The sequence below is a fragment of the Schistocerca gregaria genome, unplaced genomic scaffold, assembly GCF_023897955.1.
Source record: "Schistocerca gregaria isolate iqSchGreg1 unplaced genomic scaffold, iqSchGreg1.2 ptg000224l, whole genome shotgun sequence".
Classification (NCBI taxonomy): Eukaryota; Metazoa; Arthropoda; class Insecta; order Orthoptera; family Acrididae; genus Schistocerca; species Schistocerca gregaria.
Window position 1 is genome coordinate 6,604,990 of NW_026061744.1, and position 24,430 is coordinate 6,629,419.

Below are 24,430 nucleotides of genomic sequence, written 5' to 3' on the forward strand. Positions count from 1 at the left end.
AGTAGAACACTGATGAAACATCTAAGTTGATGTAATAGCCAGTAAGAAGTAGTACAATAACGTTTTAGATTTCGATTATTGACTTTTCAGCTGGCTTTGGGGCCTTGGACTTGAGCTAGTACCTTAAGATTTTGCATCAATGGAGAACTAGCAGCTGCGTTGCACGGGAGAATGTGAAAAGTGTTCATATGTAGTAAAAACCTGAGAAATCCGTCCGTTTTCGTCATTTCTTATAAAATCGACTTCAAGCCAGATCGTCACATTGGTCGCTCTTCTCTCTGAAACGGTTACATTTATCGTCTGCAAAGCTATGTCGCGTGCTGCGGCATGCGGAGACACTAACAGCACCATAGTAGAACACTGATGAAACTTCTAAGTTGATGTAATAGCCAGTAAGAAGTAGTTCAATAACGTTTTAGATATCAATTATTGACTTTTTAGCTGGCTTTGGGGTCTTGGACATGAGCTAGGACCTTAAGACATTGCATCAAAGGAGGTTTAGCAGCTGCGTTGCACGGGAGAATGTGAAAAGTGTTCATGTGTAGTAAAAACCTGAGAAATCCGTCCGTCTTCGTCATTTCTTATCAAATCGACTTCAAGGCAGAACGTCACATTGGCCGCTCTTCTCTCTGAAACGGTTACATTTATCGTCTGCAAAGCTATGTCGCGTGCTGCGGTATGCGGAGACACTAACAGTACCATAGTAGAACACTGATGAAACTTCTAAGTTGATGTGATAGCCAGTAAAAAGTAGTACAATAACGTTTTAGATATCGATTATTGACTTTTTACTTGGCTTTGGGGCCTTGGACATGACCTAGGACCTTAAGATATTGCATCAAAAAAGGACTAGCAGCTGCGTTGCACGGGAGAATGTGAAAAGTTTTCATATGTCGTAAAAACCTGAGAAATCCGTCCGTTTTCGTCATTTCTCATCAAATCGACTTAAAGCCAGATCGTCTCATTGGTCACTCTTCTCTCTGAAACGGTTACATTTATCGTCTGCAAAGCTATGTCACATGCTGCGGTATGCGGAGACAATTACAGCACCATAGTAGAAAACAGATGAAACTTCTAAGTTGATGTAATTGCCAGTAAGAAGTAGTACAATAACGTTATAGATACCGATTATTGACTTTTTAGCTGGCTTTGGGGTATTGGACATGAGCTAGGACCTTAAGATTTTGCATCAAAAGAGAACTAGCAGCTGGGTTGCACGGGAGATTGTGAAAAGTGGTCATATGTAGTAAAAACCTGAGACATATCTCCGTTTTCGTCATTTCTTATCAAATCGACTTAAAGCCAGATCGTCACATTGGTCGCTCTTCTCTCTGAAACGGTTACATTTATCGTCTGCAAAGCTTTGTCGCGTACTGCGGTATGCGGAGACACTAACAGCACCATAGTAGAAAACAGATGAAACTTCTAAGTTGATGTAATAGCCAGTAAGAAGTAGTACAATAACGTTATAGATACCGATTATTGACTTTTTAGCTGGCTTTGGCGTCGTGGACATGAGCTAGGACCTTAAGATTTTGCATCAATAGAGAACTAGCAGCTGCGTTGCACGGGAGAATGTGAAAAGTGTTCATGTGTAGTAAAAACCTGAGAAATCCGTCCGTTTTCGTCATTTCTTATCAAATCGACTTAAAGCCAGATCGTCACATTGGTCGCTCTTCTCTCTGAAACGGTTACATTTATAGTCTGCAAAGCTATGTCGCTTGCTGCGGTATGCGGAGACACTAACAGCACCATAGTAGAACAATGATGAAACTTCTAAGTTGATGTAATAGAAAGTAAAAAGTAGTACAATAACGTTTTAGATTTCGATTATTGACTTTTTAGCTGGCATTGGGGTCTTGGACATGTGCTAGGACCTTAAGACTTTGCATCAAAGGAGGACTAGCAGCTGCGTTGCACGGGAGAATGTGAAAAGTGTTCATATGTAGTAAAAACCTGAGAAATCCGTCCGTTTTCGTCATTTCTTATCAAATCGACTTAAAGCCAGATCGTCATATTGGTCGCTCTTCTCTCTGAAACGGTTACATTTATCGTCTGCAAAGCTATGTCGCGTGCTGCGGTATGCGGAGTCACTAACAACACCATAGTAGAACACTGATGAAACTTCTAAGTTGATGTATTAGCCAGTAAGAAGTAGTACAATAACGTTTTAGATATCGATTATTGACTTTTTAGCTGGCTTTGGGGTCTTAGACATGAGCTAGGACCTTAAGACATTGCATCAAAGGAGGGCTAGCAGCTGCGTTGCACGGGAGAATGTGAAAGTGTTCATGTGTAGTAAAAACCTGAGAAATCCGTCCGTTTTCGTCATTTCTTATCAAATCGACTTAAAACCAGATCGTCACATTGGTCGCTCTTCTCTCTGAAACGGTTACATTTGTTACATTTATCGCCTGCAAAGCTATGTCGCGTGCTGCGGTATGCGGAGAGACTATCAGCACCATAGTAGAAAACAGATGAAACTTCTAAGATGTAGTAATAGCCAGTAAGAAGTAGTACAATAACGTTTTAGATTTCGATTATTGACTTTTTAGCTGGCTTTGGTGCCTTGGACGTGAGCTAGGACCTTAAGATTTTGCATCAATGGAGAATTAGCAGCTGCGTTGCACGGGAGAATGTGAAAAGTGTTCATATGAAGTAAAAACATGAGAAATCCGTCCGTTTTCGTCATTTCTTATCAAATCGACTTAAAGCCAGATCGTCACATTGGTCGCTCTTCTCTCTGAAACTGTTACATTTATCATCTGCAAAGCTATGTCGCGTGCTGCGGTATGCGGAGACACTAACAGCACCATAGTAGAAGACTGATGAAACTTCTAAGTTGATGTAATAGCCAGTAAGAAGTAGTACAATAAAGTTTTAGATATCGATTATTGACTTTTTAGCTGGCTTTGGGGTCTTGGACATGAGCTAGGACCTTAAGACATTGCATCAAAGGAAGACTAGCAGCTGCGTTGCACGGGAGAATGTGAAAAGTGTTCATGTGTAGTAAAAACCTGAGAAATCCGTCCGTTTTCGTCATTTCTTATCAAATCGACTTAAAGCCAGATCGTCACATTGGTCGCTCTTCTCTCTGAAACGGTTACATTTGTTACATTTATCGTCTGCAAAGCTATGTTGCGTGCTGCGGTATGCGGAGAGACTAACAGCACCATAGTAGAACACTGATGAAACATCTAAGTTGATGTAATAGCCAGTAAGAAGTAGTACAATAACGTTTTAGATTTCGATTATTGACTTTTCAGCTGGCTTTGGGGCCTTGGACTTGAGCTAGTACCTTAAGATTTTGCATCAATGGAGAACTAGCAGCTGCGTTGCACGGGAGAATGTGAAAAGTGTTCATATGTAGTAAAAACCTGAGAAATCCGTCCGTTTTCGTCATTTCTTATAAAATCGACTTCAAGCCAGATCGTCACATTGGTCGCTCTTCTCTCTGAAACGGTTACATTTATCGTCTGCAAAGCTATGTCGCGTGCTGCGGCATGCGGAGACACTAACAGCACCATAGTAGAACACTGATGAAACTTCTAAGTTGATGTAATAGCCAGTAAGAAGTAGTACAATAACGTTTTAGATATCGATTATTGACTTTTTAGCTGTCTTTGGGGTCTTGGACATGAGCTAGGACCTTAAGACATTGCATCAAAGGAGGTTTAGCAGCTGCGTTGCACGGGAGAATGTGAAAAGTGTTCATGTGTAGTAAAAACCTGAGAAATCCGTCCGTTTTCGTCATTTCTTATCAAATCGACTTAAAGCCATAACGTCACATTGGCCGCTCTTCTCTCTGAAACGGTAACATTTATCGCCTACAAAGCTATGTCGCGTGCTGCGGTATGCCGAAACATTAACAGCACCATAGTAGAACACAGAAGAAACTTCTGTTGTAGTAATTGCCAGTAAGAAGTAGTGCAATAACGTTTTAGATATCGATTATTGACTTTTTAGCTAGCTTTGGGGCCTTGGACATGAGCTAGGGCCTTAAGATTTTGCATCAAAGGAGGACTAGCAGCTGCGTTGCACGGGAGAATGTGAAAAGTGTTCATATGTAGTAAAAACCTGAGAAATCCTTCAGTTTTCGTCATTTCTTATCAAATCGACTTAAAGCCAGAACGTCACATTGGTCTCTCTTCTCTCTGAAACTGTTACATTTATCATCTGCAAAGCTATGTCGCGTGCTGCGGAATGCGGAGACACTAACAGCACCATAGTAGAACACAGATGAAACTTCTAAGTTGATGTAATTGCCAGTAAGAAGTAGTACAATAACGTTTTAGATATCGATTATTGACTTTTTAGCTGGCTTTGGGGTCTTGGACATGAGCTAGGACCTTAAGACATTGCATCAAAGGAGGACTAGCAGCTGCGTAGCATGGGAGAATGTGAAAAGTGTTCATGTGTAGTAAAAAACTGAGAAATCCGTCAGTTTTCGTCATTTCTTACCAAATCGACTTCAAGGCAGAACGTCACATTGGCCGCTCTTCTCTCTGAAACGGTTACATTTATCGTCTGCAAAGCTATGTCGCGTGCTGCGGTATGCGGAGACACTAACAGTACCATAGTAGAACACAGATGAAACTTCTAAGTTGATGTGATAGCCAGTAAAAAGTAGTACAATAACGTTTTATATATCGATTATTGACTTTTTATTTGGCTTTGGGGCCTTGGACATGACCTAGGACCTTAAGATATTGCATCAAAAAAGGACTAGCAGCTGCGTTGCACGGGAGAATGTGAAAAGTTTTCATATGTCGTAAAAACCTGAGAAATCCGTCCGTTTTCGTCATTTCTCATCAAATCGACTTAAAGCCAGATCGTCTCATTGGTCACTCTTCTCTCTGAAACGGTTACATTTATCGTCTGCAAAGCTATGTCACATGCTGCGGTATGCGGAGACAATTACAGCACCATAGTAGAACACTGATGAAACTTCTAAGTTGATGTAATAGCCAGTAAGAAGTAGTACAATAACGTTTTAGATATCGATTATTGACTTTTTAGCTGGCTTTGGGGTCTTGGACATGAGCTAGGACCTTAAGATTTTGCATCAATAGAGAACTAGCAGCTGCGTTGCACGGGAGAATGTGAAAAGTGTTAATGTGTAGTAAAAACCTGAGAAATCCGTCCGTTTTCGTCATTTCTTATCAAATCGACTTAATGTCAGATCGTCTCATTGGCCGCTCATATCTCTGAAACGGTTACATTTATCGTTTGCAAAGCTATGTCGCTTGCTGCGGTATGCGGAGACACTAACAGCACCATAGTAGAACAATGATGAAACTTCTAAGTTGATGTAATAGCCAGTAAAAAGTAGTACAATAACGTTTTAGATATCGATTATTGACTTTTTAGCTGGCATTGGGGTCTTGGACATGAGCTAGGACCTTAAGACTTTGCATCAAAGGAGGACTAGCAGCTGCGTAGCACGGGAGAATGTGAAAAGTGTTCATGTGTAGTAAAAACCTGAGAAATCCGTCCGTTTTCGTCATTTCTGATCAAATCGACTTAAAGCCAGATCGTCACATTGGTCGCTCTTCTCTCTGAAACGGTTACATTTATCGTCTGCAAAGCTATGTCGCGTGCTGCGATATGCGGAGAAACTAACAGCACCATAGTAGGACACTGATGAAACTTCTAAGTTGATGTAATAGCCAGTAAGAAGTAGTACAATAACGTTTTAGATATCGATTATTGACTTTTTAGCTGGCTTTGGGGTCTTGGACATGAGCTAGGAACTTAAGACTTTGCATCAAAGGAGGACTAGCAGCTGCGTTGCACGGGAGAATGTGAAAAGTGTTCATATGTAGTAAAAACCTGACAAATCCGTTCGTTTTCGTCATTTCTTATCAAATCGACTTAAAGCCAGATCGTCACATTGGTCGCTCTTCTGTCTGAAACGGTTACATTTATCGTCTGCAAAGCTATGTCGCGTGCTGCGGTATGCGGAGACGCTAACAGCACCATAGTAGAACACAGATGAAACTTCTAAGTTGATGTAATAGCCAGTAAGAAGTAGTACAATAACGTTTTAGATATCGATTATTGACTTTTTAGCTGGCTTTGGGGCCTTGGACATGAGCTAGGACCTTAAGATTTTGCATCAAAGGAGAACTAGCAGCTGCGTTGCACGGGAGAAAGTGAAAAGTGTTCATATGTAGTAAAAACCTGAGAAATCCGTCCGTTTTCGTCATTTCTTATCAAATCGACTTAAAGCCAGATCGTCATATTGGTCGCTCTTCTCTCTGAAACGGTTACATTTATCGTCTGCAAAGCTATGTCGCGTGCTGCGGTATGCGGAGACACTAACAGCACCATAGTAGAACACTGATGAATCTTCTAAGTTGATGTAATAGCCAGTAAGAAGTAGTACAATAACGTTTTAGATTTCGATTATTGACTTTTTAGCTCGCATTGGGGTCTTGAACATGAGCTAGGACCTTAAGACCTTTCATCAAAGGAGGACTAGCAGCTGCGTTGCACGGGAGAATGTGAAAAGTGTTCATATGTAGTAAAAACCTGAGAAATCCTTTCGTTTTCGTCATTTCTTATCAAATCGACTTAAAGCCAGATCGTCACATTGGTCGCTCTTCTCTCTGAAACGGTTACATTTATCGTCTGCAAAGCTATGTCGCGTGCTGCGGTATGCGGAGACAGTAACAGCACCATAGTACAACACTGATGAAACCTCTAAGTTGATGTAATAGCCAGTAAGAAGTAGTACAATAACGTTTTAGATATCGATTATTGACTTTTTAGCTGGCTTTGGGGTCTTGGACATGAGCTAGGACCTTAAGACATTGCATCAAAGGAGGTTTAGCAGCTGCGTTGCACGGGAGAATGTGAAAAGTGTTCATGTGTAGTAAAAACCTGAGAAATCCGTCAGTTTTCGTCATTTCTTATCAAATCGACTTCAAGGCAGAACGTCACATTGGCCGCTCTTCTCTCTGAAACGGTTACATTTAACGTCTGCAAAGCTGTGTCGCGTGCTGTGGTATGCGGAGACACTAACAGTACCATAGTAGAACACAGATGAAACTTCTAAGTTGATGTGATAGCCAGTAAAAAGTAGTACAATAACGTTTTATATATCGATTATTGACTTTTTATTTGGCTTTGGGGCCTTGGACATGACCTAGGACCTTAAGATATTGCATCAAAAAAGGACAAGCAGCTGCTTTGCACGGGAGAATGTGAAAAGTGTTCATATGTAGTAAAAACCTGAGAAATCCGTCCGTTTTCGTCATTTCTCATCAAATCGACTTAAAGCCAGATCGTCACATTGGCCGCTCTTCCCTCTGAAACGGTATTATTTATCTTCTGCAATGCTATGTCGCTGGGTTCAGTATGCATAGACACTTAAAGCACCATAGTACAACACAGAAGAAGCTTGTAAGTTAATGTAATAGCCCGTAAGAAGTAGTACAATTCAAGTTTTCGTTATCGATTATTCACTTTTTAGCCTGCTTTGGTGCCTTGTACATGAGCTACGACCTTAAGTTTTTGCATGAAAGGAGGACTAGCAGCCGCGTTGAACGGGAAATTGTGAAAAGTGTTCATATGTAGTAAAAACCTGAGAAGTCCGTCCGTTTCCGTAATTGTTATCAAATCGACTTAAAGCCAGATCGTCACATTGGCCGCTCTTCCCTCTGAAACGGTTACATTTACCGTCTGCATAGCAATGTCGCGTACTGCTCTATGCGTAGACACTAAAGGCACCATAGTAGAACACAGAAGAAGCTACTATGTTGATGTAGTAGCCAGTAAGAATCAGTACAATTCAAGTTTTAGTTATCGATTATTGACTTTATACCCTTCTTTGGTGATTTGGACATGAGCTAGGACCTTACGATTTTGCATGAAAACAGGACTAGCAGCCGCGTTGCACGGGCGAATGTGAATAGAGTTCATATGTAGTAAAAACCTGAGAAACTTATTCGTTTTCATCATTTGATATCGAATCGATTTAAGCCAGAGCGTTACATTGGCCGCACTTCTCTCTGAAACGGTTACATTTATCGTCTGCAAAGCTATGTCGCGTGCTGCAGTATGCGGAGACTCTAAAAGCACCATAGTAGAACACAGATGAATCTTAGAAGCTGCTGTAATAGAAAGTATGAAGTAGAACAATTCATGTGTTAGTTATCGATTATTGACTTCTTACCCGGCTTTCGTGCCTTGGACTGGAGCTAGGGCCTTAAGATTTTGCATGAAAAGAGGACTAACTGACGCGTTGCACGTGAGAATCTGAAAAGTGTTCATATGTAGTAAAAACATGAGAAATTCTTCCGTTTTATCCTTTTTCCCCGAATCGACTTAAAGCCAGATCCTCACGTAGGATGCTCTTCTCTCTGAAACGGTTACATTTAACGTCTGCAAAGCTATGTCGCGTGCTGCTGTATGCGGAGACACTAAAAGGACCATAGTAGAACACAGATGAAGCTTCCAAATTGATGTAATAGTAAGCAAGAAATGGTACAATTCAAGTTTGATAACGTAACGACTTAAGCTTGATCCTCACATTGGCCGCTCTTCTCGCTGAAACGATTACATTTATCGTCTGCAAATCTATGTTGCGTGCTGCGGAATGCGGTGACACTAAAAGCACCATAGTAGAACACAGAAGAAATATCTAACTTGATGTAATAGCCAAAAGAAGCAGTACAATTCAAGCTTTTGTACTCGATTATTGACTTTTTAGGCGGCTTGTGTGCCTTGGGCATGACCTAGGACCTTAAGATTTTGCATTAAAGAAGGACTAGCAGCCGCGTTGCACGGGAGAATGTGAAAAGTGTTCATATGTAATAAAAACCTGAGAAATTCATCCGTTTTCGTCATTTTTTATCGAATTGACTTAAAGCCAGATCGTCACATTGGGGGCTCTTCTCTCTGAAACGGTTACATTTATCGTCTGTAGAGCTATGTCGCGTGCTGCGGTATTCGGAGACACTAAAAGCAGCATAGCAAAACACATAATAGGCTACTAAGTTGATGTAATAGCCAGTAATAAGCAGCACAATTCAAGTTTTAGTTTTCGATTATTGATTTTTCACCCTTCTTTGCTGCCTTGGAAATGAGCTAGGATCTTAAGATTTAGCATGAAAGAAGGACTCGTAGCCGCGTTGCACGGGAGAATGTGAAAAGTGTTCATATGTAGTAAAAACCTGAGAAATCCGTCCGTTTTCGTCATTTGTTTTCGAATCGACTTAAAGCCAGATCGTCACATTGTCCGCTCTTCTCTCTGAAACGGTTACATTTATTGTCTGCAAAGCAATGTCACGCTCTGCGTTATGCGGAGACACTAAAAGCACCATGGTAGAACACAGATGAAGCTTCTAAGTTGATGTAATAGCCAGTAAGAGGTAGTAAATTCATGTTTTAGTTATCGATTATTGACTTTTTACCCTACTTTGGTGCATTGGACATGAGCTAGGACCTTAAGATTTAGCCTGAATGGAGGACTGGGGGCCTCGTTGCATGAGTGAATGTGAAACGTGTTCGTATGTAGCATAAACCTGAGAAATCCGTCCGTTTTCGTCTTTTGTTATCTCATCGGCTTAAAGCTAGATCGTCACATTGGCCGCTCTTCTCTCTGAAACGATTACTTTTATAGTCTGCAAAGCAATGTCGCGTGCTCCGGTATGCGGAGAGACTAAAAGCAGAATAGCAGAACACATAAGAGGCTTCTAAGTTGATCTAATAGCCAGTAAGAAGCAGTACAATTCATGTTTTAGTTATCGATTATTGCCTTTTTAACCTTCTTTGGTGCATTGGACATGAGCTAGGACCTTAAGATTTTGCATGAAAGGAGAACTAGCAGCCGCGTTACATTGGAGAATGTGAAAAGCGTTCATATGTAGTAAAAACCTGAGAAATTCGTCCGTTTTCGACATTTCTTATCGAATCGACTTAAAGATAAATCGTCACATTGGCCGGTCTTCTCTCTGAAACGGTTACATTTATCGTCTGCAAATCTATGTCGCGTGCTTGCAGTATGCGGAGACACTAAAAGCAGCATAGCAGAACACATAAGAGGCTTCTAAGTAGATGTAATAGGCAGTAAGCAGCAGTACAATTCAAGTTTTAGTTATCGATTATTAACTTTTTAGATGGATTTGGTGCCTTAGACATTAGCTAGGACCGTAAGATTTGGCATGAAAGGAGGACTGGCAGCCGCGTTGCAAGGGAGAATGTGAAGTGTGTTAATATGTAGCAGGACTATCAGTTGCATTGCACGGGAGAATGTGAAAAGTGTTCATATGTAGTAAAAACCTGAGAAATCCGTCCGTTTTCGCCATTTGTTATCGAATCGACTTAAAGCCAGATCGTCACATAGGCCGCTCTTCTCTCTGAAACGGCTACATTTATCGTCTGCAAAGCTATGTCGCGTGATGCGGTATGCGGAGACACTAAAAGCACCATAGTAAAACACAGAAGAAGCTTCTAAGTTGAAGTAATAGCCAGTAACAAGCAGTACAATTCAAATTTTAGTTACCGATTATTGACTTTTTACCCTTCGTTGGTGCCCTGGACATGTGCTAGAGCCTTAAGATTTTGCATGACAGTATGACTAGCAGCCGCGTTGGACGGGAGAATGTGAAAAGTGTTCGTATTTAGTAAAAACCTGAGAAATCCGTTTATTTTCGACATTTGTTATCGAATCGACTTAAAGCCAGATCGTCACATTGGCTACTCTTCTCGCTGAAACGGTTACATTTATCGTCTGCAAAGCTATGTCGCGTGCTGCGGTATAAGGAGTCACTAAAAGCACTATAGTAGAACAGAGAAGAAGCTTCTAAGTTGATGTAACGGCCATAAGAAGCAGTACAATTCAAGTTTTAGTTATCGATTAATGACTTTTTACCCTTCTTTGGTGCCTTGGACATGAGCTAGAACCTTAAGATCTTGTATGACAGTAGGACTAGCAGCCGCGTTGGACGGGAGAATGTGAAAAGTGTTCTTATGTATAAATACCTCAGAAATCCGTCCGTTTTCGTCATTTGTTATCGAATCGACTTAAAGCCAGATCGTCACATTGGCCGCCCTTCTCTCTGAAACGGTTACATTTATCGTCTGCAAAGCTATGTCGCGTGCTGCGGTATGCGGGGACACTAAAAGCACTATAGTAGAACACAGAATAAGCTTCTAAGTTGACGTAATAGCCAATAAGAAGCAGTAAAATTCAAGTTGTAGTTATCGATTATTATATTTTTACCCTTCTTTGGTGCCTTGGACATGAGCTAGTACCTTAAGATTTAGCATGAACACAGGACTAGCAGCCGCGTTGCACGGGAGAATGTGAAAAGGTTTCATATGTAGTAAAAACCTGAGATATCCGTTTATTTTCGTCATTTGTTATCGAATCGACTTAAAGCCAGATCGTCACTTGGCCGCTCTTCTCTCTGAAACGGTTACATTTATCGCCTGCAAAGCTATGTCGCGTGCTGCGGTATGCGGAGACACTAAAAGCACCATAGTAGAACACAGAAGAAGCTTCTAAGTTGAAGTAATAGCCAGTAAGGAGCAGTACAATTCAAGTTTTAGTTATCGAATATTGACTTTTTACCCTTCTTTGGTGCATTGCACATGTGCTAGAGCCTTAAGATTTTTGAAGAAAGGAGGACTAGCAGCGGCGTTGCACGGGAGAATGTGAAAAGGTTTCATATGTAGTAAAAACCTGAGAAATCCGTCCGTTTTCGTCATTTGTTATCGAATCGACTTAAAGCAGATCGTCACATTGGCCGCTCTTCTCTCTGAAACGGTTACATTTATAGTCTGCAAAGCTATGTCGCGTGCCGCGGTATGCGGGTTCACTGAAAACACCTTAGTAGAACACAGATGAAGCTTCTGCGTTGATGTAATAGCCAGTAAGAAGTAATACAAAACATTTTTAGATATCGATTAATGACTTTTTACCCTTCTTTGGTGACTTGGACATAAGCTAGGACCTTAAGATTTTGCATGAAACGAGGACTATCAGTTGCGTTGCACGGGAGAATGTGAAAAGTGTTCATATGTAGTAAAAACCTGAGAAATCCGTCCGTTTCCGTCATTTCATAACGAATCGACTAAAACCTGATCGTCACATTAGCTGCTCTTCTCGCTGAAACGGTTACATTTATCGTCTGCAAATCTATGTCGCGTGCTGCGGTATGCGGGGACACTAAAAGCACCATAGTAGAACACAGAAGAAGCTCCTAAGTTGATGTAATAGCCAGTAAGAAGCAGTACAATTTAAGTTTTAGTTATCGATTATTGACGTTATACCCTTCTTTGGGGCCTTGGACATGAGTCAGGACCTTAAGATTTTGCATGAAAGGAGGACTAGCAGCCGCGTTGCACGGGAGAATGTGAAAAGGTTTCATATGTAGTAAAAACCTGAGAAATCCGTCCGTTTTCGTCATTTGTTATCGAATAGACTAATAGCCAGATCGCCACATAGGCCGCTCTTCTCTCTGAAACGGGTACATTTATCGTCTGCAAAGCTATGTCGCGTGCTGCGGCATGCGGAGACACTAAAAGCACCATAGTAAAACACAGAAGAAGCTTCTAATTTGAAGTAATAGCCAGTAAGAAGCAGTACAATTCAAATTTTAGTTACCGATTATTGACTTTTTAGTCTTCTTTGGTGCCTTGGACATGTGCTAGAACCTTAAGATTTTTGAAGAAATGAGGACTGGGAGCCGCGTTGCACGGGAGAATGTGAAAAGGTTTCATATGTAGTAAAAACCTGAGAAATCCGTTTATTTTCGTCATTTGTTATCGAATCGACTTAAAGTAAGATCGTCAAATTGGCCGCTCTTCTCTCTGAAACGGTTACATTTATCGTCTGCAAAGCTATGTCGCGTGCTCCGGTATGCGGAGAGACTAAAAGCAGCATGGCAGAACACATAAGATGCGTCTAAGTTGATCTAATAGCCAGTAAGACGCAGTACAATTCAAGACTTAGTTATCGATTTTTGATTCTTTGGTGACTTGGACATTAGCTAGGACCTTACGATTTTGCATGAAAGGAGGACTAGCAGCCGCGTTGCAAAGAAGAATGTGAGAAGTGTTCATATGTAGTATAAACCTGAGAAATCCGTTCGTTTTCATCATTTGTTATCGAATCGACTTAAAGTAAGATCGTCAAATTGGCCGCTCTTCTCTCTGAAACGGTTACATTTATCGTCTGCAAAGCTATGTCGCGTGCTCCGGTATGCGGAGAGACTAAAAGCAGCATGGCAGAACACATTAGATGCTTCTAAGTTGATCTAATACCCAGTAAGAAGCAGTACAATTCAAGTTTTAGTTATGGATTATTGACTTTTTACCCTTCTTAGATGCCTTTGACATGAGCTAGGACCTTAAGATTTTGCATGAACACAGGACTAGCAGCCGCGTTGCACGGGAGAATGTGAAAAGGTTTCATATGTAGTAAAAACCTGAGATATCCGTTTATTTTCGTCATTTGTTATCGAATCGACTTAAAGCCAGATCGTCACTTGGCCGCTCTTCTCTCTGAAACGGTTACATTTATCGCCTGCAAAGCTATGTCGCGTGCTGCGGTATGCGGATACACTAAAAGCACCATAGTAGAACACAGAAGAAGCTTCTAAGTTGAAGTAATAGCCAGTAAGGAGCAGTAAAATTCAAGTTTTAGTTATCAAATATTGACTTTTTACCCTTCTTTGGTGCATTGCACATGTGCTAGAGCCTTAAGATTTTTGAAGAAAGGAGGACTAGCAGCCGCGTTGCACAGGAGAATGTGAAAAGTATTCATATGTAGTAAAAACCTGAGAAATCCGTCCGTTTTCGTCATTTGTTATCGAATAGACTAAAAGCCAGATCGCCACATACGCCGCTCTTCTCTCTGAAACGCTTACATTTATCGTCTGCAAAGCTATGACGCGTGCTGCGGTATGCGGATACACTAAAAGCACCATAGTAGAACACAGATGAAGATTCTAAGTTGATGTATTAGCCAATAAGAAGTAGTACAATTAAAGTTATAGCTATCAATTATTGAGTTTTTCTCTTCTTTGATTCCTTGGACATGAGCTAGGACCTTAAGGTTTTGCATGAATGGAGGTCTAGCAGCCGCGTTGCACGAAAGAGTGTGAAAAGTGTTCATATGTTGTAAAAACCTGAGAAATCAGTCCGTTTTCGGCATTTGTTATCTCATCGGCTTAAAGCTAGATCGTCACATTGGCCGGTCTTCTCTCTGAAACTGTTACATTTATCGTCTGCAAAGCTATGTCGCGTGCTCCGGTATGCGGAGAGACTAAAAGTAGCATAGCAGAACACATATTAGGCTTCTAAGTTTACCTAATAGCCAGTAAGAAGCAGTACAATTCAAGATTTAGTTATCGATTTTTGATTCTTTGGTGACTTGGACATTAGCTAGGACCTTACGATTTTGCATGAAAGGAGGACTAGCAGCCACGTGTCACGGGTGAATGTGAAAAGTGTTCATATGTAGTAAAAACCTGAGAAATCCGACCGTTTTCATCATATGTTACTGTATCGACTTACAGCAAGATCGCCACATTTTCCGCTCTTCTCTCTGAAACGGATGCATTTATCGTCTGCGAAGCTATGTCGCGCGCTGCGGTATGCGGAGACGCTAAAAGAACCATAGTAGAACACAGATGAAGCTACTAAGTTGATGTATTAGCCAGTAAGAAGTGGTACAAACCAAGTTTTAATTATCGATTATTGACTTTTTAGCCGGCTTTGGTGCCTTGGACATAAGCTAGGACCTTAAGATTTTGCATGAAAGGATCACTGGCAGCCGCGTTCCACGGGAGAATATGAAATGTGTTCATATGTAGCAAAAACCTTGGAAATCCGTCGGTTTTCGTCATTTGTTATCGAATAGACTTAAAGCCAGATCGTAACATTTGCCGCTCTTCTCGCTAAACGGTTACATTTATCGTCTGCAAAGCTATGTCGCGTGCTGCGGTATGCGGAGACACTGAAAGCACCATAGTACAACTTAGAAGAAGCTTCTAACCTGATGTAATAGCCAGTAAGAAACAGTACAATTCCAGTTTTAGTTATCGATTAATGACTTTTTACCCTTCTTTGGTGCCTTGGACATAAGATCGGACCTTAAGATTTTGCATGAAACGAGGACTATCAGTTGCATTGCACGGGAGAATGTGAAAAGTGTTCATATGTAGTAAAAACCTGAGAAATCCGTCCGTTTTCGCCATTTGTTATAGAATCGACTTAAAGCCAGATCGTCACATTGGCCGCTCTTCTCTCTGAAACGGCTACATTTATCGTCTGCAAAGCTGTGTCGCGTGACTCGGTATGCGGAGACACTAAAAGCACCATAGTAAAACACGGAAGAAGCTTCTAAGTTGAAGTAATAGCCAGTAACAAGCAGTACAATTCAAATTTTAGTTACCGATTATTGACTTTTTACCCTTCGTTGGTGCCCTGGACATGTGCTAGAGCCTTAAGATTTTGCATGACAGTAGGACTAGCAGCCGCGTTGGACGGGAGAATGTGAAAAGTGTTCGTATTTAGTAAAAACCTGAGAAATCCGTTTATTTTCGACATTTGTTATCGAATCGACTTAAAGCCAGATCGTCACATTGGCTACTCTTCTCGCTGAAACGGTTACATTTATCGTCTGCAAAGCTATGTCGCGTGCTGCGGTATAAGGAGTCACTAAAAGCACTATAGTAGAACAGAGAAGAAGCTTCTAAGTTGATGTAACGGCCATAAGAAGCAGTACAATTCAAGTTTTAGTTATCGATTAATGACTTTTTACCCTTCTTTGGTGCCTTGGACATGAGCTAGAACCTTAAGATCTTGTATGACAGTAGGACTAGCAGCCGCGTTGGACGGGAGAATGTGAAAAGTGTTCTTATGTATAAATACCTCAGAAATCCGTCCGTTTTCGTCATTTGTTATCGAATCGACTTAAAGCCAGATCGTCACATTGGCCGCCCTTCTCTCTGAAACGGTTACATTTATCGTCTGCAAAGCTATGTCGCGTGCTGCGGTATGCGGGGACACTAAAAGCACTATAGTAGAACACAGAATAAGCTTCTAAGCTGACGTAATAGCCAATAAGAAGCAGTAAAATTCAAGTTGTAGTTATCGATTATTATATTTTTACCCTTCTTTGGTGCCTTGGACATGAGCTAGTACCTTAAGATTTAGCATGAACACAGGACTAGCAGCCGCGTTGCACGGGAGAATGTGAAAAGGTTTCATATGTAGTAAAAACCTGAGATATCCGTTTATTTTCGTCATTTGTTATCGAATCGACTTAATGCCAGATCGTCACTTGGCCGCTTTTCTCTCTGAAACGGTTGCATTTATCGCCTGCAAAGCTATGTCGCGTGCTGCGGTATGCGGAGACACTAAAAGCACCATAGTAGAACACAGAAGAAGCTTCTAAGTTGAAGTAATAGCCAGTAAGGAGCAGTACAATTCAAGTTTTAGTTATCGAATATTGACTTTTTACCCTTCTTTGGTGCATTGCATATGTGCTAGAGCCTTAAGATTTTTGAAGAAAGGAGGACTAGCAGCCGCGTTGCACGGGAGAATGTGAAAAGGTTTCATATGTAGTAAAAACCTGAGAAATCCGTCCGTTTTCGTCATTTGTTATCGAATCGACTTAAAGCAGATCGTCACATTGGCCGCTCTTCTCTCTGAAACGGTTACATTTATAGTCTGCAAAGCTATGTCGCGTGCCGCGGTATGCGGGTTCACTGAAAACACCTTAGTAGAACACAGATGAAGCTTCTGCGTTGATGTAAAAGCCAGTAAGAAGTAATACAATACAATTTTTAGATATCGATTAATGACTTTTTACCCTTCTTTGCTGACTTGGACATAAGCTAGGACCTTAAGATTTTGCATGAAACGAGGACTATCAGTTGCGTTGCACGGGAGAATGTGAAAAGTGTTCATATGTAGTAAAAACCTGAGAAATCCGTCCGTTTCCGTCATTTCATAACGAATCGACTAAAACCTGATCGTCACATTAGCTGCTCTTCTCGCTGAAACGGTTACATTTATCGTCTGCAAATCTATGTCGCGTGCTGCGGTATGCGGGGACACTAAAAGCACCATAGTAGAACACAGAAGAAGCTCCTAAGTTGATGTAATAGCCAGTAAGAAGCAGTACAATTTAAGTTTTAGTTATCGATTATTGACGTTATACCCTTCTTTGGGGCCTTGGACATGAGTCAGGACCTTAAGATTTTGCATGAAAGGAGGACTAGCAGCCGCGTTGCACGGGAGAATGTGAAAAGGTTTCATATGTAGAAAAAACCTGAGAAATCCGTCCGTTTTCGTCATTTGTTATCGAATAGACTAATAGCCAGATCGCCACATAGGCCGCTCTTCTCTCTGAAACGCTTACATTTATCGTCTGCAAAGCTATGTCGCGTGCTGCGGTATACGGAGACACTAAAAGCACCATAGTAGAACACAGATGAAGATTCTAAGTTGATGTATTGGCCAATAAGAAGTAGTACAATTAAAGTTATAGCTATCAATTATTGAGTTTTTCTCTTCTTTGATTCCTTGGACATGAGCTAGGACCTCAAGGTTTTGCATGAATGGAGGTCTAGCAACCGCGTTGCACGAAAGCGTGTGAAAAGTGTTTATATGTTGTAAAATCCTGAGAAATCACTCCGTTTTCGGCATTTGTTATCTCATCGGCTTAAAGCTAGATCGTCACATTGGCCGCTCTTCTCTCTGAAACTGTTACATTTACCGTCTGCAAAGCTATGTCGCGTGCTCCGGTACGCGGAGAGACTAAAAGTAGCATAGCAGAACACATATTAGGCTTCTAAGTTTATCTAATAGCCAGTAAGACGCAGTACAATTCAAGATTTAGTTATCGATTTTTGATTCTTTGGTGACTTGGACATTAGCTAGGACCTTACGATTTTGCATGAACGGAGGACCAGCAGCCGCGTTGCAAAGGAGAATGTGAAAAGTGTTCATATGCAGTATAAACCTGAGAAATCCGTTCGTTTTCATCATTTGTTATCAAATCGACTTAAAGTAAGATCGTCAAATTGGCCGCTCTTCTATCTGAAACGGGTACATTTATCGTCTGCAAAGCTATGACGCGTGATGCGGTATGCGGAGACACTAAAAGCACCATAGTAAAACACAGAAAAAGCATCTAAGTTGATATAATATCCATTAAGATACAGTACACTTCAAGTTTTGTTATCGATTATTGAACTTTTACCCTACTTTGGTGCCTTGGACATGAGCTAGGATCTTAAGATTTTGCTTGAAAGGAAGACTAGCAGCCGCGTTGCACGGGAGAATGTGAAAAGTGTTCATATGTAGCAAAAACATGAGAAATCAGTCCGTTTTCGTCATTTGTTATCCATTCGACTTAATGTCAGATCGTCTCATTGGCCGCTCATCACTCTTAAACGGTGACGTATATCGTCTGCAAAGCTATGTCGCGTTCTGCGGTATGCGGAGACACTAAAAGCACCATAGTAGAACATAGAAGAAGCTTCCAAGTTGATGTAATAGCCAGTAAGAAGCAGTACCAATCAAGTTTCTGTTATCAATTATTGCCTTTATAGCCGGCTTTGGTGCCTTGGACATGAGCTAGGACCTTAAGATTTTGCATGAAATGAGGACTAGCAGCTGCGTTGAACGGGAAAATGTGAAAAGTGTCCATATGTAGTTATAAAGTGAGAAATTCGCCCGTTTTCGTCATTTGTTATCAAATCCACTTTAAGCCAGATCGTCATATAGGCCGCTCTTCTCTCTGAAACGGTTACATTCAGCGTCTGCAAAGCACTGTCGCTGGGTGCGGTATGCGGAGACACTAAAAGCACCATTGTAGAACACAAAAGAAGCTTCTAAGTTGATTTAATAGCCAGTAAGAAGTAGTACAATTCAAGTTTTAGTTATCGATTATTGACTTTTAAGCCGGCTTTGGTGCCTTGGACATTTGCTAGGACCTTACGATTTTGCATTATGGAAGGTGTAGCAGCCGCGTTACACGGAAGAATTTGAAAAGTGTTCATATGTAGTAAAAACCTGAGAAGCCCGTCCGTTTTCGTTATTTTTTATCGAATCGACTTAAAGTATGATCGTCACATTGGCCGCTCTTCTCTCTGAAACGGTTGTACTTATCGTCTGCAAAGCTATGTCGCGTGCTGCGGTATGCGGAGACACTAAAAGCACCATAGTAGAACACAGACGAATCTTCCAAGCTGATGTAATAACCAGTAAGAAGCAGTACAAATCAAGTTTTAGTTATCGATTATTGAATTTTTAGCCTTCTTTGGTGCCTTGCACATGAGCTAGGACCTTATGATTTTGCATGAAAGGAGGACTAGCAGCCGCGTTGCACGGAAAAATGTGAAAAGTGTTCATATGTAGTAAAAACCTGAGAAATCCACCCGTTTTCGTCATTTGTCATCGAATGGACTTAAACCCAGATCGTCACGTTGGCCGCTCTTCTCTCTGAAACGGTTACATTTATCGTCTGCAAAGCTATGGCGCGTGCTGCGGTATGCGGAGACACTAAAAGCACCATAGTAGAACACAGAAGAAGCTCCTAAGTTGATGTAATTGCTTGTAAGTAGTAGTGCAATTCACGTTTTGGTTATCGATTATTGACTTTTTAGCCGGCTTTGTTGCCTTGGACATGAGCTAGGACCTTAAAATTTAGCGTGAAAGGCGGACTAGCAGCTGCGTTGGACGGTAAAATGTGAATAGTGTCCATATGTAGTTATAACATGAGAAAGCAGTCCGTTTTCGTCATTTCTTATCGAATCGACTTAAAGCCAGATCGTCACATTGGCCGCTCTTCTCTCTGAAACGGTTGTACTTATCGTCTGCAAAATTATGTCGCGTGCTGCGGTGTGCGGGGACACAAAAAGCACCACAGTAGAACACAGATGAAGCTTCTAAGTTGATGTAATAGCCAGTAAGAAGTAGTACAATTCATGTTTTAGTTATCGATTATTGACATTTTAACTGGCATTGGTGCCTTGGACATGAGCTAGGAACTTAACATTTTGCATGAAAAGAGGACTAGCAGCCGAGTTGCACGGGAGAATGTGAAAAGTGTTCATATGTAGTAAAAACCTGAGAAATCCGTCCGTTTTCGTCATTTCTTATCGAATCAACTTAAAGCTAGATCGTCACATTGGCCGCTCTTCTCTCTGAAACGGTTGTACTTATCGTTTGCAAAGCTATGTCGCGTGCTGCGGTATGCAGAGACACTAAAAGCACCATAGTAGAACACAGATGAAGCTCCTAAGTTGATGTAATTGCTTGTAAGTAGTAGTGCAATTCAAGTTTTAGGTATCGATTATTGACTTTTTACCCTTCTTTGGTGCCTTGGACATGAGCTAGGAACTTAAGATTTTGCATGAAAGGAGGCCTAGCAGCCGCGTTGCACGGGAGAATGTGAAAAGTGTTCGTATGTAGTAAAACCTGAGAAATCTGTCCGTATTCGTCATTTGTTATCGAATCGTCTTAAAGCCAGATCGTCACATAGGCCACTCTTCTCTCTGAAACGGTTGTACTTATCGTTTGCAAAGCTATGTCGCGTGCTGCGGTATGCAGAGACACTAAAAGCACCATAGTAGAACACAGATGAAGCTCCTAAGTTGATGTAATTGCTTGTAAGTAGTAGTGCAATTCACGTTTTGGTTATCGATTATTGACTTTTTAGCCGGCTTTGTTGCCTTGGACATGAGCTAGGACCTTAAAATTTAGCGTGAAAGGCGGACTAGCAGCTGCGTTGGACGGTAAAATGTGAATAGTGTCCATATGTAGTTATAACATGAGAAATCAGTCCGTTTTCGTCATTTGTTATCGAATCGACTTAATGTCAGATCGTCTCATTGGCCGCTCATCACTTTTAAACGGTGACATATATCGTCTGCAAAGCAATGTCGCGTTCTGCGGTATGCGGAGACACTAAAACCACCGTTGAAGAACACAGACGAAGCTTCCAAGTTGATGTAATAGCCAGTTAGAAGCAGTACAAATCAAGTTTTAGTGATTCTTATTGCCTTTTTAGCCGGCTTTGGTACCTGGGACATGAGCTAGAACCTTAAGAATTTGCATGAAAGGAGAACTAGCAGCTGCGTTGCACGAGAAAATGTGAAAAGTGTTCATATGTAAATGAAACATGAGAAATTCGCTAGTTTTCGTCATTTGTTATCAAATCGACTTTAAGCCAGATCATCACTTTGGTCGCGCTTCTCTCTGAAACGGTTACATTTATCGTCTGCAAAGCTATGTCGCGTTCTGCCATATGCGGAGACACTAAAAGCACCATATTGGAACACAGAAGAAGCATCTAAGTTGATATAATAGCCATTAAGAAACAGTACACTTCAAGTTTTGTTATCGATTAATGAACATTTACCCTACTTTGGTGCCTTGGACATGAGCTAGGACCTTAAGATTTTGCTTGAAAGGAAGACTAGCAGCCGCGTTGCACGGGAGAATGTGAAAAGTGTTCATATGTAGCAAAAACATGAGAAATCTGTCCGTTTTCGTCATTTGTTATCCAATCGACTTAATGTCAGATCGTCTCATTGGCCGCTAATCACTCTTAAACGGTGACGTATATCTTCTGAAAAGCTATGTCGCGTTCTGCGGTATGCTTAGACACTAAAAGCACCATAGTAGAACACAGACGAAGCTTCCAAGTTGATGTAATAGCCAGTAAGAAGCAGTACCAATCAAGTTTCTGTTATCAATTATTGCCTTTATAGCCGGCTTTGGTGCCTTGGACATGAGCTAGTACCTTAAGATTTTGCATAAAAGGAGGACCAGCTGCCGCGTTGTTCGGGACAATGTGAAACGTATTCATACGTAGTAAATACCTGAGAAATCCGTCCGTTTTCGTCATTTGTTATCGAATCGACTTAAAGGCAGATCGTCACATTGCCGCTCTTCCCTCTGAAATGGTTGTACTTATCGCCTCCAAAGCTATGTCGCGGGCTTCGGTATGTGGAGACACTAAAAGCACCATAGTAGAACACAGATGAAGCTTCTAAGTTGATGTAATAGCTAGTAAGAAGTAGTACAATTCAAGTTTTAGGTATCGATTATTGACTTTTTAGCTGGCTTTGGTGCCTTGGACATGAGCTAGGAACTTAAGATTTGGCATTAAAGGAGGACTAGCAGCCGCGTTGCGTGTGATAATCTGAAAAGTGATCATATATAGTAAAAACCTGAGAAATCCGTCCGTTTTCGTCATTCGTTATCGAATCGATTTAAAGCCAGATCGTCACATTGGCCGCAGTTCTGTCTCAAACAGTTACATTTATAGTCTGAAAAGCTATGTCGCGTGCTGCGGTATGCAGAGACACTAAAAGCACCATAGTAGAACACAGATGAAGCTTCTAAGTTGATGTAATAGCTAGTATGAAGTTGTACAATTCAAGTTTTTCTTATCGATTATTGACTTTTTACCCTTCTTTGGTGCCTTGGACATGAGCTAGGAACTTAAGATTTTGCATGAAAGGATGACTAGCAGCCGCGTTGCACGGAGAATGTGAAAAGTGTTCATAAGTGGTATAAAGCTGTGAAATCCGTCCGTTTTCGTCATTTGTTATCGAATCGACTTAAAGCCAGATCGTCACATTGGCCGCTCTTCTCTCTGAAACGGTTGTACTTATCGTCTGCAAAGCTATGTCGCGTGCTGCGGTATGCGGAGACACAAAAAGCACCACAGTAGAACACAGATGAAGCTTCTAAGTTGATGTAATAGCCCGTAAGAAGTAGTACAATTCAAGTTTTAGTTATCGATTATTGACTTTTTGACTGGCATTGGTGCCTTGGACATGAGCTAGGAACTTAACATTTTGCATGAAAGGAAGACTAGCAGCCGAGTTGCACGGGAGAATGTGAAAAGTGTTCATATGTATTAAAAACCTGAGAAATCCGTCCGTTTTCGTCATTTCTTATCGAATCGACTTAAAGCCAGATCGTCACATTGGCCGCTCTTCTCTCTGAAACGGTTGTACTTATCGTCTGCAAAGCTATGTCGCGTGCTGCGGTATGCGGAGACACTAAAAGCACCATAGTAGAACACAGATGAAGCTTCTAAGTTGATGTAATAGCCAGTAAGAAGTAGTACAATTCATGTTTTAGTTATCGATTATTGACTTTTTAATTGCCTTTGGTGCCTTGGACATGAGCTAGGACCGTAACATTTTGCATGAAAGGAGGACTATCAGCCGAGTAGCACGGGAGAATGTGAAAAGTGTTCATCTGTAGCAAAAACCTGGGAAATCCGTCCGTTTTCGTCATTTGTTATCTAATCGACTTAAAGCCAGATCGTCACATTAGCCGCAGTTCTGTCTGAAACGGTTACATTTATCGTCTGCAAAGCTATGTCGCGTGCTGCGGTATGCAGAGACACTAAAACCACCATAGTAGAACACAGATGAAGCTTCTAAGTTGATGTAATAGCTAGTATGAAGTAGTACAATTCAAGTTTCTGTTATCGATTATCGACTTTTTACCCTTCTTTGGTACCTTGGACATGAGCTAGGAACTTAAGATTTTGCATGAAAGGATGACTAGCAGCCGCGTTGCACGGGAGAATGTGAAAAGTGTTCATATGTTGTATAAAGCTGAGGAATAAGTCCGTATTCGTCATTTGTTATCGAATCAACTTAAAGCCAGATCGTCACATTGGCCGCTCTTCTCTCTGAAACGGTTGTACTTATCGTCTGCAAAGCTATGTCGCGTTCTGCGGTATCCGGAGACACTAAAAGCACCATAGTAGAACACAGATGAAGCTTCTATGTTGATGTAATAGCCAGTAAGAAGTAGTACAATTCAAATTTTAGGTATCGATTATTGACTTTTTAACTGGCTTTGGTGCCTTGGACATGAGCTAGGACCTTAAGATTCTGCATGAAAGGAGGACTAGGAGCCGAGTTGCACGGGAGAGTGTGAAAAGTGTTCATACGTAGTAAAAACCTGAGAAATCCGTCCATTTTCGTCATTTGTTATCGAATCGACTTAAAGCAGTGCGTCACATTGGCCGCTCTTCTCTCTGAAACGGTTGTACTTATCGTCTGCAAAGCTATGTCGCGTGCTGCGGTATGTGGAGACACTAAAAGCACCACATTAGAACACAGATGAAGCTTCTAAGTTGATGTAATAGCCAGTAAGAAGTAGTACAATTCAAGTTTTATTTATCGATTATTGACTTTTTAACTGGCTTTGGTGCCTTGGAGATGAGCTAGGAACTTAAGATTTTGCATGAAAGGAGGACTAGCAGCCGCGATGCGCGGGAGAATGTGAAAAGTGTTCATATGTAGTAAAAACCCGAGAAATCCGTCCATTTTCGTCATTTGTTATCGAATCGACTTAAAGAAGGATCGTCAAATTGGCCGCTCTTCTCTCTGAAACGGTTGTACTTATCGTCTGTAAAGCTATGTCG